The sequence below is a fragment of the Tursiops truncatus genome, chromosome 16 (assembly GCF_011762595.2).
Source record: "Tursiops truncatus isolate mTurTru1 chromosome 16, mTurTru1.mat.Y, whole genome shotgun sequence".
NCBI classification, from domain to species: domain Eukaryota; kingdom Metazoa; phylum Chordata; class Mammalia; order Artiodactyla; family Delphinidae; genus Tursiops; species Tursiops truncatus.
The window spans coordinates 35,308,794-35,329,687 of record NC_047049.1 but is presented as its reverse complement, the minus strand read 5'-3'; the positions used below and the strand labels follow the sequence as shown (position 1 = coordinate 35,329,687).

At 41.4% G+C, this 20,894-nt stretch overlaps 1 long non-coding RNA gene across 1 annotated transcript in view; it reads right to left on the bottom strand.

Annotated features, from left to right (window-relative positions):
* The window catches only part of LOC109551126 (uncharacterized), an 87,924-nt gene that overhangs the window by 36,617 nt on the left and 30,413 nt on the right, over positions 1-20,894 (bottom strand). The window contains exons 2-5 of the long non-coding RNA XR_012326995.1: positions 13,666-13,813; positions 4,248-4,497; positions 2,922-3,078; positions 994-1,047 (exon numbers count right to left, since the gene is read on the bottom strand). This is a non-coding gene — a long non-coding RNA (uncharacterized lncRNA). The remainder of the gene's footprint in view (positions 1-993; positions 1,048-2,921; positions 3,079-4,247; positions 4,498-13,665; positions 13,814-20,894) is intronic.

Genomic DNA, 20,894 nt, shown 5'->3' with positions numbered 1-20,894 from the left:
CATAAAATTTTACCATCACCCAGTCCTACTGATGTCTCAAACTATTGATCTTCTAGAATTTAATTATTTAGGTATCATTCTACCAGAGTAATAAATATATAACTTTTCTTGTAAAAGAAATTCAAGAAATGTCAAAATGATCATTTCATACACTTGGCATAGCTCTTTTAGTGGTAAAGGAGAAAATTATGTCACAAGTAAGCCTTTAGAGTTGTTTAAAGAAAAAGCTCTAAAATATTGCAAGGTTCTTCTTTATAAATATAGGAATAAATTGGTAGAATGTTTTGGAAAGCATTCTAAGGTCAGATATCCAATGCCATATCGCCACAGAAGTACAGGACAGGAATTGAAGCAACACAGGCAAAAATCAACACACACATAATACTCACTACACCAGAAACCTGAGGATTTTTTCCCCTTTTATATGGAAGAGAAATGCAACTTTTTTCAGGAGTTTACATTCTCTGTGATTTTTTTTGATTTCAGAAAATAAGATCAAGAAAAAAATGAAAATGCTTTATTATTGCCAAAAATTCAACAATAAGTAGAGAAAATGTGGGATTGACTTATTCTATGACACCACAGATTCAACATCCTATGGTTCTAAAAGTCCCTTTCATTTATCCATTAATGTTATTGAACATTATTGCATGCCTGCTATGTCCCAGGCCCTCTCTTATGTGCTGGCAATGCAGAGATTCCCAGCACCATGGCAGAGATCCTGAGAAGGAACTGTCTGTGTTTATGAAATAACTGTGAAGCAGTGAGGTAACATTTTTTTCTCTGCATAAATGCATAAACATTGCGTAAATGGCTACCACCACCTGCCAGATAGGTGACTCTACCAAGCTGAGGCGATGTTTGTATGTTTAGGAACATCCCTCTTTAAAGTATGCCTACCTCCTGACACACCCACCATCCACACTCCCAAACCCATTATTTTTCCCCCTCCTGGTCCCTTGGAGTTTTTCCCCAACATAGCGTATCATTTACCTGTGTTTGTCTGTTTCTTGTTTACCATGCTAACTCCCGCTCTTGGCACAGTGCCTAGAAAAGGGCAAGAGATTCAGTTACTTGTTGAGTGAATGAATGAATGGCATTTCACAATTATATATATGCCCAAACCTGAACTGAGTCGAGGGGTTGAAGAAAACATATCCTACCCCCCGACCAAAGAGGCATCCCCAACCATGGGCTGTCTCTATTACTAGCCCCATCTTTGAAACATGCTATGCCAAGAACAGTGGGGACACTTTCTTAACCTGAGAGAATTAAGATTTATTGCCCTAAGGCATCCACTGTATGTCATAAATTAATGTCTCTCTTATTCATCTAGAATGTTCTATATTATCCTGAGGGAATCTGAGAAAATCGGCACCCAAATCCTTTTCTGTGTTCAGTTGAGAAAGGCTGAGTGGAGGTACACCCCACACGGCTCGGTGGCAAACCTTCCAGACTGTATAAATGCAATTACACTGACCAACTGTGCATAATTACTCTTTCCTCTTGGCTATCTCCCTACACGTCCTTCTATCCCATTTAACTCTGACCATTTTAATTCTGCACTGGTGGCAGCAACACTCAGCTCTGTCGTTTTAATGCATCACTGTGAGGTAACATCTCTTCTCTCCTAAGTCAAAGGCCTCTTTGTCAACTTTTCTAGTGCATCATTATGGGGCCCTGGGCAGGGGGAGTTCCAGGCTTCCAGTCTCTTCTTAGAGTAGCCATGCTCTTCATGCAGTTTCTGATATTTCTGAGTTAGCCATAGAGGACAGTCAATGTCAGGAATTTCAGGAGATGAGGGAGGTGGGGTGAGCCTAGAACCCCTCTATCAAGTCTGTTGCATTGTACTCAGCAATAGCAGCTAATTCAGGAACAGCCAGGATACCAGGTGGAGGAGAGGGCGAGCAGTACCGAGTGTTCCCTACGCAGTAGCCGCCTGCTGGCCGGCTGACTCACCATCTTATTTTCCTTTCATCATTCTGAGAAAAATAGGACTCCCTCTCCCTATGTTATGCTGCTCTCGGTAGGAGCCCAAACCTCAAAGAAGCTGGGACAAGAAGGTGAAAACAAGGATGTTTGATCACTTTATAGGAAGCCTTGATATAAGCAGAAAAGAGCCTACTTCTGCTTCCATTAAACAAAAAGTGGCTCAGTGGTCTGCTTAATCAGGATACCACTTGGATATTTTCTCAGCTATTTTACCATTTTCATCTTTCAAACATTCTTTCAAGACAGATGTGACAGGAACAGTGCAACCTGTGTGTCTCTCCAGGAACAATAAGTAGAGAATTATTATAGATACAGGAGAGGTGAGTTTTGCATCTATCCTTATGGTGCTACTGAATTTCTAAAGTTAAGATCCTCGTCTAACATCCCAAGCAGGATACATACGTAACAGTCTAGAGTGGTTTTCTGATGCCATTCCAAATACTTGTGGGAATAAGTGATGCTGATTAATAAAACAAATCATTCAGTTAGAGTTTGTCTTTGTGTGTGAGAGATGTTTGCCATTGCTGAATAGGTTGAAAAATAAAAGATCAGCCCTACACAGACTACTCCCTTCCTCTCCAAAGCCTAGTCTGCTGTGGGCGTGTGGACCAGACCAAGTAGGTCCCCATTCGGCATGGTTGACAGAGGAAAATGAGATAAAGTGTACTTCCACACTGCTTGATGACTTTTCTCTTCAGAGGAACTATCAGAAGCATAATGTATTTGGTCATCTAAACACAGTACTTATTAAACATAAATGTATATTGTAATAGCAATAAAAGCAAATACTGTGAGCGAGCAGGTACTATTTTAAGCATTTTGCATGTGTCAGTTCATTTAATCCTCACAAGACCCCCATGCAATAGATGCTACTATTAATCTCATTTTACATATTAAGAAACTAAGGCACTGAGAGGAAAGTAACTTACCTAAGATCACATGATGAGCAGGTACAGTTGTCCCTCGGTATCCGTAGGGGATTGGTTCCAGGGCCCCTCATGGATACCCAAATCCATGCACGTTCAAGTGCCTGATATATTAGAAAATGGCCGAGTACAGTCCCTCCTCCCTCCTTATCCGCGAAACCTGCGGTTAGGGAGGGCTGACTGTATTTTGAAATAATATTGAAACAAAGATAGGTGAAGAACAGTACCTCTTGCCACTAAATTTTGTTTCCATCGTCACTTAACTAAACCTTGGTTTAGGAAAATTTTTATTTTCTCGAAAAAAGAGATAATTCCATGCCTGAGGCCAGGGCTCCTCTCCTAACTATTTGTAGTTTGCGTGTTATATAACACAGGGTGTGTCCTCCTGCTGACAGAGTTAAATTGAGGCTAGTTCTCACTAAATATTCATACTATGGGTGAAGAAAACTGCTATCTGTTCCTGGGGGTTGTGTTACCTGTGGTGATTCCATACTCTATTTCTTTTTCTGCATCAGAAAGAGGAAAATTGAGACTTTTGAAATCCCCAAGAGTTTCCCCAAAATGGCTATTCTAGCCATTAATCATGACTCAACCTAAAAACTCATGAAGGAACCAAGTTGCTGATTCATTCAAATAGCCCTCCTCCCCGGGCCCAGGAGTTGCCTGCTTAGCTGTGCTTAGCAAAAATGATTCCTTACTGGGGCCTTTGCTCCTGGAACATTTAAAAGCACAATTTAGAAAGAGCAGTAGCTTTTAAATACAGTTACATACTGCTTCCCTCACTAGGTGCAAATGTCTTATGAATTTTAAGTGAGACTTTTACCTAAACCACTATACAGACCTCGGTTTCCAAAACAGAATTTGCCACATTTTAAGTCCTAGGTAAATTCTAGCTAACAAATGGCCTCAAGTTCCAGTACATGCAACAAGGAAAATGTATAGCTCCTTAGCTTGTGTTTTACTTCCTACTTTCCTCCCCAAATGATGAGGCTACTATAATGAAGGATTCTAGACTCCCAAGCTTTTAAACAAGGGTCCATTTAGTGCTGGCAACAGAAAGCAACACACTATTTCTCTCCCTTCTCCTACCCCCATCTGCCCCTTGACCCTCCAGATGGAAGCATCTCACGGACATATCCTGTGGTTTATTGAATACAGCAGGTCAGAGAATTCTCAGACTAGTCCTAAGTACGTGGCTTGTTGTAGGGACTCACGGGTATTTGTCTGGGAGGACACATTAAGAAGATTCACAACACAATGAACCTCATAATCAATAATAGCTACCGTTGAACACTCACTGTGTGCCAGGCACCTTTCTAAATGACTTACATGTTTTAACTCCTTTAGTCTTCACAGGGCAACAATGAGGTAGGTACTCTTCTTATCAGCCACATTTTATAGAGGAGAATATTGAAGCACAGAGAGGTTAAGTAACTTGCCAAGGTCACACAGCTGGTTAGAGGCAGAGCCGACCGTTTGGACTCAGGCATTCCAGCTTCAGAATTCCTGAGTTTAGCCACTGTGTTCCAGCCTCCTCTCAGAGTAGAAGTTTTATGCTGACTGCCCTCCTCTTCCAGGCCTCAGAGATAAAGAAAGAAATGGTCAGCTACATACTTGCCTGGGGGTTCGTGGGAGGGGTAGATTTCAGAAAACCCAGTTCTGGGGGCTTTTGTTTGGTTTTTGGAGGGGGCCATTGTTTCTGTTACTGAAAAAAGACTCTTTATAACAAGTATAATGTTTGTCTAGCAGAGAACCTTTGGACATGTTTATCTGACCTTCCAGGGCAGAAATAAACAAGAGTCGAGATCTGCATTTGCACTTACAGTTCTGACACATTAAGAATCCAATGAATACCCAAAGCACCAACATAGGTCACAAATGATACAAGCAGAGCAGCATACCTGGAGGGTGGGTGATTTCTAAGCCTGTTTTATCCCTCTGCATCCAAACAATATGGATTTGTTGATAGAAACATGTCAGTTTCAACTTTTTCAGTATTCCTGACATTTACTTAGACTCGAGGAATAGAGAAGAAATATTGTAGTCTACAAAAGCAATCAAATCACTGGACTATCTCCACTACAGAGTTTCATACTGGCAAACTCCATTCCTCTTTGGAAATCCAGCACGATTCTGGAATTTTCAGAGCCTAAAATATAAACCAGAGTGTAAGGAGAGCTGGAGCCTTATGTATCTTGCTCACAAATGTGTTGCAGTTGCCTAGCAGCAAGTAGGCACTGAATATACCGACTAAACGTTGGTAAATGAATGAGTTGGGACAACAGAGTTCCCTGTGAGTCTGGTTCCATTCCTGCTTTGAGGCAACCAGGTAAGACTCCTATTCCAATTTATTCTAGAACTTCTGCAGGATATGCAACCTGAAACATAGCAGCCAAGGAAAATCTTTGTCCAAACGCATACCTCTAAGACAATTTCAGTAGCCATAGGACTTGTTGACTATAAGACCAGCATCTGACCACAGGTTAAAGGTAAAGGCCTCTGCCCACCCATGTACCACAAACCCACTTGCAAAGTAATTTAGTGTAACTGGTCTTTGGGGTCAGACTTAAATTCAAATCTGAACTCCACCATTTATGAGCTGCATTTTGAACCTCTCTTAACCTCCTGTTTCCTCATCTTTAAAATCAAGAGAATAATTCATACCAGAGTTGTTGTAAGAATTATATTAGATAATATTTTTTAAAGGCTAGCAGAGTACCTGGCATACAGGAAATGCCTAATAAATGGCTAGGAAGAGTAGAATGGGAAGAGGCTGAATACTTTTTCATTCTAGGCGCCTCCTCCATGTAATTTTTTAAAAGGCTCACAGCACACGGATTAGATGATTACCAATTTGTCTTTCTTTTTTTTTTTTAAAAAAAAAACAGTGGGCACTTGGTTTATTTATCTTCCTGAGACTTAATCTATTTTGAATTTCAAATAACATCCTACAGCTTGGCTTGGGTTGTTATTCTTTTTAAATTTATTTATTTATTTTATTTTTGCTGTGTTGGGTCTTCGTTTCTGTGCGAGGGCTTTCTCTAGTTGTGGTAAGCGGGGGCCACTCTTCATCGCAGTGCGCGGGCTTCTCACTATCGCGGGCTCTCTTGTTGCGGAGCACAGGCTCCAGACGCGCAGGCTCAGTAGTTGTGGCTCACGGGCCCAGTTGCTCCGCGGCATGTGGGATCTTCCCAGACCAGGGCTCGAACCCGTTTCCCCTGCATTGGCAGGCGGATTCTCAACCACTGCGCCACCAGGGAAGCCCACCAATTTGTCTTTCAAACAGTCTATGTGTATCCTCCATGTGATACTGAACCTCTCAGAAGAATTGTGATCTCTTCCAGCAATGTGCCAAGGGAGCTTTGGCAAGAGTGGGGCTCATCACCATGGCGCTGGCAAGTCAGTCGTGTTACGCTCATAATGAGAATACGTTTCACTAAATGAAAGGATTTATGTAGTTTCCAGAAATAATTAGCTTGCTGCTAGGCTGGGGTCCTCATTGATGTTACTCTCAGACCACCTTCCCAAATAACTTTAATAAAGAAAAGAACTCTTGACTTTTCCATATTCTGAAGATTTCAATCTAACATGTTATTCTGATAACATATGGAGAAGCCTCTTAGATTATCTTGGTCCCCGTCAGGAATTTTGTTTCCTGTACTGAGAGCATCTTAGTCACAGAAAATATTTGTGCTTATATGGTGATAAGGGCCATAAAATATGAAAAACATGTTTTGCCTATCAAACCATTTAACAAGCGTACAATGATGATTGCTACCACTAGCAATGCGATCCTAAGAGAAGCAGACCCTTGGATTCAAGGAGGAAAGGAAGAGAAATGAAGCTACTATTTTAAAATGCATATAATGTCCCAGAAGCTAGTATATTTAACTACCATCACTCACTGAGTTTCCCATGTGCCAAGCTCTTTGTTAAGCACGTTTATGCCCACGTTCTCTCATTTAATCATCACACCTATTCTCTGACATTGGTAAAAACAGACCCTATTTTCCAACTGGGAAAACCGCAAGGCAAAAGTTAACTTGCCCAAGGTTCCTTATCTAAGAAGTGGCAAGTTCAGAACTTAAACCCTGAAATCTGGATTTGAAGTCTAAGATTTCTCATGCTACCACTTCATGTTTCCTACTGTTGAATTCAGCAGATGGTAAAATCTTGACCCTTACAATTGGAGCAAGTAGGGGTGTAGGATCTCATTTTCTGACTAATATACAGTAACAGATATTATCATATAGGAGGACAACTTCATGACCTCTCTATGTATACCAACAAAATGAAGGTGTACCCCAAATAGTCTGTCAAATGAGGAATAAGCTAGATCTTGATCTCTCTAGAGATCAACGGGTTCCAACAGAACTCTAAAATCCTGGAGTCTCTACTTATAATGATTTTGTTGTGTTTGTATCATGGTCCAGTTTTAGATCAACTGCTTACATATAGTAAGTTTTCCTCACTCATCAACTTCTCCCAACTCATGGCTTTTCCTCCAACACCTTTTCCGTTTACAGGCATACCTCACTTTATTGCGTTTCACTTCATTTCACTTCACAGATACTGTGTTTCTTACAAACTGAAGGTCTGTGGCAATCCTGCATTGAGCAAGTCTATCAGCACCATTGTTCCAACAGCATCTGATCCCGTTTTGCTAATTCTCACAATATTTCAAACCCTCCACCAGCAAAAAAGATTTTGACTTGCTGAAGGCTTAGATAATAGTCTAATTTTTTAGCAATAAAGGATTTTTTAATTAAGGTAGATACATTTTTTTAGACACAATGCTATTTCACAGGTAATAGACTACAGTATAATGTAAACATAATTTTATATACACTGGGAAACTAAAAAATTCACGTGACTTGCTTTTTTGCAATATTCGCTTTATGGTGGTGGCCTGAAACCAAACCTGCAGTATCTCTGAGGTCTGCCTGTATTTTCATAAATAGGTTTCATAATCAAAAATACAAGAGAATCATAGCAACACTAATTCCACCCCCCAGGACTAGTTCCTGAAGGCATGCTTCAGACCTTGCACTTGCTTTTCAGACAAGAGTGGAAATAATTGGGCTGCACTAGGTCTATTTTTACGAAATTATTCTGAAGAACAGTCATTAAGTTGGGAAGAGTCTACCTTATCCATCTCCACGGGTTTGCTAAATGAGGACAGTGGTTTGTGAAAAAGCAGTTGTGAGCTTTTAAAACCACCATGTTTCATACAGTAGTTGATTTCTTATATACTTCAGTGGGCCTGGTCTCAAAGCCCAGACTTAAAAGAAAAAGAGCCATCACTAGCTCTATTTTAATAACAATTCTTCTCTACAGTATCCAGAACTATGTGACATGCTCAGAAAAAATATCCTTATAAACATATAAATTCACATCATAAAAGCAATGTTGTGATTATTAAACTGTGGGGTAGCCTGTCCATTAGTGGGATATTCGTTTTTATGATGGGTCTCTAAAATGTGGTCCAGAGTGTGAGGTGGACTCGTGCAGCACATGATTTCCCAACAAGGCTCTTTCTTCCTGAGATTTGCAGAGTCACCTCAGTGGTTTTCACAGCTGCAAGTGGTTTAGGGCAACTAGAAGAGTTTCCAGGCCAAAGACGTTGGTTCTAATCCTGGATCTGCTGGTAGAATTCACTTCATTTCAATATATTTCCTCATCTCCAACACGTGTGGTTTGGACGAGATGATTTCTGAGGTCCTCCACAAACCTCAAGCTCTAAGGTTCCTTCTTCTACCCTCCCCACCCCCCATCCCATACACACACTGGCTTCTTCCCTTCCCATTGCAAACACCACTGGAAACAGGAGTGACATCTCAGACTGGTCTGATGATCAGACTCCAAGACACTGATAGCGGCACTTTCACTGCTGAGCGGGGTCTCCGTGCAGTCAAATGCCCACTTGGGAGTGGGATGCACTTGGCCGTAGCTCCCTTTCCTGCTCTTAGCCATGCAGATGAAGTGGAAAGTTGGCCCAAGGCTTGTTTTCCATACCACTCTGCCCTCCCTTGTTCCCTGTCCACAGCAGAGCTCAAGCCCATCTGCAGCCTCCGCTATTTTAGGCCTCGGATTGTGAAACAACTGCATTTTTCCTTACAGTCTCTCTCTCCTCCCTCGCTCTGTAGTTCCGTACCCCTGCTTCTGCGGATGTGATAGACTGGGTATAACCAGCTGGGGGGGAATTAAAAATTAGGCTGATACAGTCCCATTAGCTTTCCCAGGGTTCTAGGAACTGAGAGCTCAAGCCCAAACCCCCTTGCAAACATGTAGCTTTTTTCTCAGCTTACTTTCTGCATGTTCCATATGGTTGCCCCTTCCAAGAGAACCTTCTAGGGAGGAGAGGACTCAGGCTGAAGTGAGAAGCAGAAGCTCTCAATTCCTTCGCTCTGACACTCCACTGTCACCAATCATGCCATACCAATGAGATGGTTAGGAGAATACCCTTTGAGTTCAGAAACAAATACAGACAACCGTTTTATCAGAAGTTAGCTTATACCCTAATTAACAGAGAGTTTGCATAAAATGGAAGCTCTTACCTGACAAACATATGGCAAAAATTCCTTTGTCTGAACTAGTTCACATGAAGCTCAAGCCTCTTTTTCTCAGAGTATCTCTAGCTCTATCGTTTTCTTTTACCGTGTGTCTGTCTCTCCCTCTCCCTCTCTCTCTCACACACACACACACACACACACACACACCACACACGCTCTGCAGGTGACCATGTAGGTACATCACTGCATCGCATTGAGAGGGACTGAGGATTTAGCCCTTCCCAGACAAGCCACCTGAACAGGGAGCCTGCTTGGGAAGTCCAGAGGAGAAATAATACAACTGGTCCCAGTTTTTCCCGTCCGCAGCCCACATATACACCCCCTAACACACGCACGGCATCTGGCTTGCACACCCTAGCGTCTTCCCACCCAGTGGGAGCTGTGCACCTCGAATCGTTACCGTAGCTATGAAGACTGACTTCTCGAGGACATACCTCTGGACTGAGGAAATGTGCTGGCCAGAGGCAGCTGCTCGCTCTGCCCAGTGGGGCTCAGGCTACCCTCCTCTCTTGCCAAGTTGAACTGGGCTCCCTTCCAGCTTGTCCCTGAGGGCAGTGACTTATCATTAATGACATTTTCCAGGTCCTTAGCCTCTCATCCTGTCATGGGAATCCTATCATTTGCACACCATTGACTGGGGCCTAAACGCTGCTTTGGGTGTAGAAGAAAAAGAAAGCAAGCTGAAAAAAATATTCAACAGCCACGTCCTCAGGCAGTTATGAAAACTCAGCTGAAAGGGTTATGTCTGGCCTCCCAGAGAAGGAGAAAGAAGAAAGACAAAAAACATTCAAGAGCTGTCAAATTCCAGAGTTCCTTCTGTAAGTCCTTCCTTCCTCTAGTGATAATAAATGCGGGCTGTGTCGAAAATTTCTCATTTTTCCTAACACTCCCTGAGCAATTCTCAAGCTGTTGTCATTAAGCTAATGTTTTCTAAACCATAAGAACATTTATAGTAATTAGACATGGAAGGCTTCTTACCTTTCCAGAATCTTAATGCCGTAGCCTAGCAGAGGAAGCTAAGGAGTCTTCTCAATTACAACGGCTACTCTCTTGTACCATCTTTTTGTTTTTGTTTTTCAAGAGGATGGGGAGACCCGGGGTACGATGACAAGGTAGCACAAACCTAGGGCAGAGCTGGCTCCCCAGAGAACCCAGAGAGGAAGACCTGTGCCAGGGACCACCCTCTGCACCGCGCCACAGCTGAGAGAAGAGGAAAGATGGGAATTGTGTGACTTACAGACTGTCCCATTTCACCTCAGTGCTAACCAAACGTTCTTGGTGACACTGTATTCCTTAGAGTGGCAGGCGGTAAGAAGTCATTCTTTCTGGAGTGATCCCATGTGCTTTGTACCCCATCCAGCTTTGTCAACCTAGAGCTCCTCTACATAATGGGCTGCCCTGGCCAAGACTGGTCCCAAAGATTAGATTCGCTACATATTGTAAAAACATTACATATTCAGAGTAAAATCTTCAATAATGCAGAATGGTATATGATGAAAGGTAAAATTCCTCTCCTTATATCCTTATATCCTTTAAGAAATGATTTATACATATGCAACTGATTCTGTAGATAATAATTTTTTAAATATTCAAATGGGGATCACACAGAGCACACTGTTCCATTGCTTGCTTTTTAAACTTAATGTATTTGGACATTTTTCCATATCGGTATGCTCAGATCTAATTTGTTCTTCTTAAGAACTGAACATTGCTTGGGCAGACTGTAATTTAATGAATCCTCTCCTAAGAGACTGTTAGGTGACTTTCTGTTGTTTGTTGTTACCAGCCATGCTGCAGTTAAATTGTTTGTACACATATATTTGTGTAGCTGTGCACGCGGATCTTCGAAGTGGAATCCTAGGCTTAAAAAGTATGTGCCTTGTAAATTCTGATAGATGAAGTCAGATTGATCTCAACAATAGTTACAGGTAAAGTGTTTGCTTTTCCACAGCTTGGCCCATGCCCAGTTTTCACCACTAACTGAAAATGGGATTTTATAGTTTTAATCTCCATTTCTTTAATTATGAATAAAATTGGGAATATCCCTACTCACAATAAACCTTCAGTGTGCATTTATAATGCCTTAGTTTTACAGAAACACATTTCCTCCACGAACTGCTTATTCATATCCTTGACTCATTTTCTTTTGGACTGTTCAGTTACTCTTCTGGATTTGTAAGATGATGTACATATATAGGAAATGACAATATCTTTATCATTTGCATCCACATTTTTTCCCACTTTGATCTTTGAATTTTTTTACTTTGTTTACAAGTATTATTAAAATACTAAAGTTTTACACATTTTTAAACGTAACCCAATTTGTCAACTTTGTGCTTCATAACTTCTGGGTTTTATGTCACACCCCAGGAGCTTCCCCACTCCAAAATTATTTTTTTAAGTACTGGTATTTTCTTCTAGCGCTTTCATTACTTAATTCTTTAAGTATAAATGTTTTAATAATTTGGAATTTATTTTGGTATAAGACATGACATAAGGATTGTTTCCAAATTTCCAGTTGTCCAAAAATAATTTATTATATGATGTAATTTTGCCTTAGTGATTTCAAATACTACCCAGCATGTCTAGTCTGAAAACATATGCAGGTCTATTTCTAGAATCTGTAGTCTGTTTCACTGATTTTTTATTTACACCTTGATTATAAACCGACTTAATTACTCTAACTTTATTATGCATTTTAATACTTGGTAGGATTAGTTTTTCCTCATAATTCTTCTTTAGTATATTTTATTTTCAAGCTGGAAGAGTTGCAGGCAGACTCCCTCTTCAAGGGTAGTGGCTTGAGCTTTTGATGACTGTTCTTTAGTTCTGTGAAAACCCACTTGAGTGGGTCCTTTGGTTGTGCAATGCCCACCCATTGGCTCTGGGGAAGACCTAAATGTAAACCCAGAAGCAATCTGGGGTCTGTCTAGAAATGTAAATTGGGCAGATCTTTGAACAGATCTATGTTTCTATAGTTTATATAGCCAGTAGAGAAACATTTCTTCCCTAAGTGTGATTTATAATGCTGTATTCATATACACGAGTGCATGTGGCAGAGTAAAGTGTGTCTCTGTTAGCATTTGTGTCCAGGAGTTGCAAAGATGGGATGGAAGAGCCAGCATCACAGACGAGCCTGAGTGGAGTCCTGATGCTCTCTTCACCTACAGTGCAAGAGAGAAGGTAAAAAGGAACAGGCCAGGACTGGTGCTGTCCATGCTGGGCCTGGGTTCTTCATTGCACAGTTGGTGTCATGAAAAACTGAATTAGGAACACGAATATGCTCAAACTTCAGACTTCTGGTTTATTCTAGAGCCTTCAGAGAAAACCTTCTTCCTGTGGAGTTTTCTCTACAGGGAATGAATATCTCTAGTCATCTTGGAAGGAGAGGTAGGGAACATGAATGTTTGGAGGTCTTTATGGCAGGGGGGCTAGACTCTAGGTAAGAACGTGCTCAAGGGCACTGCACTATGGACGGTTAGGCAGCAGGCTGGGGACTCCACTGAAAGGGGAGTTGGGGAAAAAGGTACACCTTGTAGATGACCTCACGGAGGGGCTTTGAACCCTGCCACACCTGGAATCCTTTTTGCATTCTCTTTGCTGTTACTCCCTTCTGAAACCCCGAAGTCTTCATAAAGCCTCAGACCATCTAACAGGCAGTTATGGGGGGTTAAGGGAAGTGGCTGTGCCCACCTGGGGAAAACAGTCAAGGGCCATCCAGCTGCAGGACGAAGAGGGCTGGGAAGCAGCAGGCTGGGGGCGAGTTGGCAGGAAATGAACTGACAGAGGGCAGAGGTGGCAACAAGAACCATGACCGATGTCTGTAATGTGAGCGTTTCCCAGAAGCCCCAGAAATACCAACATAGGGAAACCTGGAAACCAGTGGAATTTCTACAGGCAGTCAAATTTGGTCACTAAGGAGAAATGTGACCTCACACCTGTTGAAGGAGGGTCGTTTCTGTAACAAACGTAACCTCTTGTAAATACGTTTTGTTCCTTAATGTGAGGTATCCTTTTCCTCATTAAACTAAGTTTTTCAAATAGGCCAGTTTCTGTCTAGGCCTCACCTGACAGACTCAGTTTTCAAATAGTCCAGTAAATCCTATCCAGGTAGGTAGATTCTTTATCCTAAATAGATAACCAAAATTTAAAATCCATCTTATCCAGGTGGTTACCTCAACTCCACTCTTAACAGACGGGGGGCTTGGACATCAATCTTGGCTGCAGCCTTTGCTGGTGAGCAGGGAGAAGTTGTCGTGATGGACAGCTCCGGCATCTTCTCATGGATACTGCCTGTGGAGACAGACTTGGCTCTTCCAAGTACTGCTAAATAAAAATAATTAAAGAATTGCAGTTCCTATGAGCCCACACTATCCTTCTTTCCGTCCTACCCTCCTCTATGTAGGTGAACAGATCTAACCTCCCACCCTCCACGCTGCCCTTAGACAGCCTTTAAAGGACTCGTTCAATACAAGCTTCCTTTGACATTCCCTTCAACTCAGGTTAAACCAGATATAAATTTGGATTTGGGAAGATCCTTGTATCCCCCTTACAGACAACTCTGTAATGCAATTATCACTTAACGTTACCCAGTTCTTAAGCACCCAGGAAAAACCGTCTTTTGGCTCAGTTGCCATTAGCCTTCATGAGTTCACTCATCCATCAAATAAGCACTTATTGAGCATGTGTCTACTGTATTCACAATCTTATACCATGAATAACAGAGATGATGGTAAGAGTAGCTTTCATTTTTATAGTGTTTTTATTTTTTAAATAATTTCCAAATGTATTACCTCATCTAATCCTAAGTAGAAAAAAAATGTCTGTGTCTTAAAATAAATTTAGAATCCTTGGGAAACAATAATATTCCATGCCAATGTTAAAAATATAATAAACTTGATACTTTTTGTTATGTTTTACAAAATAAGAAAATTAACATAAGGTCAGCTTAATCTTAGAAGGATAATTAGAGGAGTTGACTCAGAGCAATTTTTTTTTAATTTTAGAGATGAATATGAGTAAAATTTTTTAAGTTATTTTTCATATAATCACAATATGGAAACTTTGGAAAATGAAAAATAAGACACCACTATCCTAATTGATATTATTAGCATGGATAAGAAAAAAATAATGAAATGGAGTACGTACTAGAATGTTTCCTTCCATTGATTTTTCTAGTATGTACTAGAATGTTTCCTTATATGCTATTTATAAATATACATGGATATCTATCTATATATATAATTTAATGTTCTGATTTTTAACTAACATTAGGGTGTAAATATTTATATGCTCCCTCAGAGTGTTATTAACCATCATTTTAATACTTATATCACAGTGACTATATCATAATGTACCATATAACCACTGCTCTATTACTAAACATACAGAGATTTCCAACTTTTCAACTATTCTGAGCAAAATAGTCCTCCCATATTGTTGTTTCCTTAAGTTCCCTACAAGAAACCTTTTTTTTTCTTTTTTGGAAACCTATTTTGAGTAATCTATCTTCTTTTGAGTTCAAGCTTTCTTGCTGAAACTATGGTAAGTCCTTGCAAAATTAAGGTGATTAAAATCTTTTTTTTTGCGGTACGCGGGCCTCTCACTGTTGTGGCCTCTCCCGTTGCGGAGCACAGGCTCCAGACGCGCAGGCTCAGCGACCACGGCTCACGGGCCCAGCCGCTCCACGGCATGTGGGATCCTCCCAGACCGGGGCACGAACCCGTGTCCCCTGCATCGGCAGGCGGACTCTCAACCACTGCGCCCCCAGGGAAGCCCAAGGTGATTAAAATCTTAATGAAGATTTTTGCTGCAATTTTCACTAATTTAAGTCTACATCCATTCTTGAATGACTAGTCCTCCACAATTTTTTCTGCCTGCTTTATTCTTCTGCCAGGTAAACAACATATTGTTTTCTGTCAACGGTTTGTTATACAAACACGAAACCATTACCATCAATAAAACACACTAATTAAAATAAAAGTTGGGGTATCTTTAAGGACTAAACATAAAAAACGAATCAGTAGCGAAACTAAGCCTTTTTTCTGGGTTGAATTAAACTGTACAACATTTTGACCTGTGGAATCACTCTGGTGCACTGAAGACAGATTTAGGAAAACGTTTTCCTGAGTAATCCAGTGGATTTGCTCTGTTTCTGTTTAGGCATGAAAATAAGAAATGTTCCTGATTTCCCACCTGCATGGCGCCATTCTGCTACTCCTTTAATTAACCAGTCCTCTTGAAATCACCTTTCACTTTCCTCCCACATTGTTCTAATTCTATCCATAGATCCCGTTGTTGAGCTGTTCACAGTACTTGCTAGCATCCCATTTGGTGGTTGATTTTATAAGCAAAAGCAAATCAACAGTTTTGTTACATTTAAAGTTTCACATCCAGATATATTTACTGCAGTAACTTCTACACATCTTTTTCTTGCAGGAAATTTCAGTGCAGATCATTTAAAAAGTGGAGAAATGGGCAGTTATTGCAAAAACAAATGCTGCAGGATCAAATTCCTCCAACCAAAAATAAATAAAAGGTCCACAGGATACATGCATTTTAAAATGTCTCTCTATAAATGTCAGGATGTTGAATATAACTAGGAGTACTTCGTAAGATTGGTTAGCTATTTAAGCTTTATATACAAAGAAGATTGAAGAACAAATATTTTTATGTTTAATGTTGTTACAAAACAAATACATGTTTACTGTAAATATTCAAAATTCACAAAAAAGCACAAAGAAGAAAATAAAATCAAATCCACCAGTAATACTTTAATATTCTCTGTCAAGAGAACCACACTGTTAACATGATGGTTTTCTTTTTTATAAAAATGGAATCATATTCTACACCAGGATCTAAAATCATGCATTTTTCAATTAACAGTATACTGTGAGCAATTTCCTGTGTTATTAGTGTCCTAAAACATGATTTTTATCTTATTCTATATATAAATACACCATAGATTATTTAATTCCCACTTTTTAACAGTTGTGAGGTTCTTTTTCTATTATAAGTAAATGTAATTGTGACCTTACATACATTTTTTGTACATCTCTTATTATTTCCTTAGAAGAGATTTCTGAAAATCTAGAAAAATTAGAAAAATTCCTAGTTTTGCTGGTCAAAAAATACGAACAATTTTAGAAATTTTTAGTAAATGCTGTGGAGTTGCTCATGAAGGACTTTTCATTCTTTCAATCTATGAAAATGTACTGCATCTATTCCTTCCTACATTTAAATTTTTAAAAATCAAGTGTGAATATTGTTAACTAACTTCATCTGTTTGCCTATGTGTTCATCCTTCAGTCGCTTTACATTTTAATCCTTTTGTTTCTGTAAAAATTATGCACCTAGAAACAATGGCATTTTGTCCCATCATGCTTATAACTGGAAGAAGCCCACAGTTCATTTCAACCTTAATGCTTAATCCCTTCAACCAAAGACTGTTCTCTCCCAGGAAGGGACTCTAAGATTAATGGAAAATCACTTCTGACTGAAAAAAAAAGACTTTATACTCTAAGACAGGCACCTAATATTTTAGCTGCCCAGTATCCCTTCCTTCCCTGAGTTAATATTTTTGGTGGGGCACGGGGGGAACAACACCTGCCCCATCCTCTCTGCTTAGAGCACAGTTGCCAATCAGTGTCCTGCTCCTGGTCATAGTGATTCATTCACCCCTTCAGTAATTATTTATTGAGTGCCTATTTTGTGCCATGAGCTATTCTAAGATCTTGGAATTCAGCAGTGAGCAAAAAATGAAAAAGTTCCTGCTTTCTTGGAGCTTAGATCCTAGTTGGAGAAGTTGGGCCAAATTAGACCAGTTGGAGTTATTTTCTAGAGTTTTACATGCAGACAGTGAAAAAAATACTCCTTTTCCCCCCTTGATTGAGAGCTGTAATGATACAATCCCAGAGCTCCCAGCAGCCATGTCCTCTGCGCTGTGATGGCACTAGAAGGAGGAGGCCAAGACATACCGTAGAAGCTCAGAAAAGAGCTGAAGAGTGAGAGAGAGCCACAGTCCTTAAGCTGTTTTGCATCCCCAGACCCAACCCTCTGTTTCCTAGTTACAAGAGACAGTATAGTGTTCCCTGTCTTTTTTTGTCCGTAACCTATTTGTCTAACACAGACTCTGGTCCCACACTGGTAAGCGCCTTACTTTCTTTTCTTCTGTCCTAGAAGATGGAATCCAGGAGTGCTAGAAGCAGGAGATAGCATATGCTCAGCTTTTGTTTATGTGTTTATTTTTTATTTTTTGCTATTAAGTGAAAGTACTAAAGTACTAAATAGCAGTACTTTAAGTATTTCATTTGCTTGTACATTTCATTCAACAAACATTCATTGAGCAACTACTATGCATCAGAGAGTCTCAGTGCTAAGGACACAAAGCACACAAAAATCCCTATCCTTAGGGAGTTCAATTTCTAGTGGAGCCAGCTGACACCATCAAACCAACAAATAGAGTGGTTGGCGATAAGAAAACGCAAGGACGGAAGGAGAATAGGGAGTGCTAAGAAGGGGCAGTCAGGGATCATTGTTTTATTAAGAACAGCCTAGGAAGGCCTTGCTTTTTAAGGGGAGGTTTGAGCTGAGCCTTGAAGGAGAGACGGGAGCAAACCACAGATCACTGAGGGAATGCGATTGGTTAATAGAGGTGAACAGCTGAGGAATGCCCTGACACTGCACAGTAAGTCAGCTCATGCTGTCTATTCACTGAGAAGAGTCTTTGACTCTAAGACAATTAATTTTAAATAAGAAGGAAAGCGGGAGAGACCTTCAAGATGGCGGAGGAGTAAGACGCAGAGATCACCCTCCTCCCCACAAATACATCAAAAATACATCTACATGTGGAACAACTCCTACAGAACACCTACTGAATGCTGGCAGAAGACCTCAGACTTCCCAAAATGCAAGAAACTCCCCACGTACCTGGGTAGGGCAAAAGAAAAAACAGAGACAAAAGAATAGGGACGGGACCTGCACCTCTGGGAGGGAGTTGTGAAGGAGGAAAAGTTTCCACACACTAGGAAGCCCCTTCGCAGGCGGAGACAGGGGATGGGCGGCGGGGGGGAAGCTTCAGAGCCACAGAGGAGAGCGCAGCAACAGGGGTGCAGAGGGCAAGGCAGACAGATTCCTGTAGAGAGGATCGGTGCTGACCAACACTCACCAGCCTGAGAGGCTTGTCTGCTCACCCGCCAGGGCGGGCGGGGGCTGGGAGCTGAGGCTCAGGCTTCGGAGGTCGGATACCAGGGAGAAGACCAGGGTTGGCTGTGTGAAGACACCCTGAAGGGGCTAGTGCACCACAGCCAGGAGGGAGTCCAGGAAAAAGTCTGGACCAGCCAAAGAGGCAAGAGACCATTGTTTCCAGGTGCATGAGGAAAAGGGATTCCTTCCCCACATGCCCACAGAAGGCAGAGCACTGCCTAAGCGAGCTCCAGAGATGGGCGTGAGCCGCAGCTATCAGCTCAGATCCCAGAGATGGGCATGAACCACTAATGCTGCTGCCACTGCCACCAAGAATCCTATGTGCGAGCACAGGTCACTACCCACACCCCCCTGGGACCTGTGCAGCATGCCACTGCCAGGGTCCCGAGATCCAGGGACAACTTCCCCAGAAGAAAACACAGTGCGCCTCAGGCTGTTGCAATGTCATGCCAGCCTCTGCTGCTGCAGGCTCACCCTGCATTCCAACTATACTACCATACCCCTCCCTCTTCCAGCCTGAGTGAGCAAGAGAGCCCTAATCAGCAGCTGCTTTAACCTCCTCCTGTCTGGGCAGGGAATAGACTCCTGATGGTGGCCTACATGTAGAGGTGGGGCCAAAACCAAAGCTGAACCCCAGGAGCTGTGATAACAAAGAAGAGAAAGGGAAATTTCTCCCAGCAGCCTCAGAAGCAGCAGATGAAATCCCCACAATCAACTTGATAAACCCTGCATCTGCAGAATACCTGAATAGACAATGAATGTTCCCAAAATTGAGGTGGTGGACTTTGGGAGCAACTGTAGGCTTGGGGTTTGCTTTCTGCATCTAATTTGTTTCTGGTTTTATGTTTATCTTAGTTTAGTTTTTAATGCTTATTATAATTGGTGGATTTGTTTATTGGTTTGGTTGCTCTCTTCCTTTTATTTTCTTTTTTTGTATTTTTAATTTATTTTTTATTTATTGTTTTTCCTTTTTCTCTTTTCGTGAGTTTGTATCTGTATGCTTCTTTGTGTAATTTTGTCTGTTTAGGTTTGCTTTTACCATTTGTCCTAGGGTTTTGTGTGTTCATTTTTTTTTTCTTTCTTCCTTTTCTTCTGAGCCATGTGGCTAGTAGGGCCTTGGTGCTCCAGCTAGGTGTCAGGCCTGACCCTCTGAGGTGGGAGGGCCGAGTCCAGGACATTGGACCACCAGAAACCTCCCATCCCCACATAATATCAATTCGTGAGAGCTCTCCCAGAGCTCTTCATCTCAACATTAAGACCCAGCTCCACCTAACGGCCAGCAAGCTCCAGTGCTGGACGCCCCAGGCCAAACAACTAGCTAAAAAGGAACACAAACCAACCAATTTGCAGAGAGGCTGCCTAAAATCATACTAAGTTCACAGACACTCCAAAACACACCACCGGACACAACCCTGCCCACCAGAAGGACAAGATCCAGCCCCACCCATCAGAACACAGGCACCAGTCCCCTCCACCAGGAAGCCTGCACAAGGCACTGAACAAACCTCACACACTGGGGACAGATACCAGAAATAAGGGAACTATGAACCTTCAGCCTGTGAAAAGAAGACCCCAAACACAGAAAATTAACAAAATGAGAAGACAGAGAAATATGCAGCAGAAGAAGGAGCAAGGTAAATACCCACCAGACTAAATGAATGAAGAGTAAATGGGCAGTCTAAGTGAAAAAGAATTGAGAGTAATGATAGTAAACATGATCCAAAATCTCGGAAATGGAATGGAGAAAATACAAGAAACATTTAACAAGAACCTAGAAGAACTAAAGAGCAAACAATGATGAACAACATAATAAAGTAAATCAAAAATACTCTAGAAGGGGGCTTCCCAGGTGGCGCAGTGGTTGAGAGTCTGCCTGCCGATGCAGGGGATACGGGTTCGTGCCCCAGTCTGGGAAGATCCCACATGCCGCGGAGCGGCTGGGCCCGTGAGCCATGGCCACTGAGCCTGCGCGTCCGGAGCCTGTGCTCCACAACGGGAGAGGCCACAACAGTGAGAGGCCAGCGAACAGCAAAAAAAAAAAAAAAAAAATACTCGAGAAGGAATCAATAGCAGAATAACTGACGCAGAAGAATGGATAAGTGACCTGGAAGATAAAATAGTGGAAATAACTGTAATAGGAGCAGAATAAAGAAAAAAGAATGAAAAGAATTGAGGACAGTCTCAGAGACCTCTGGGACAA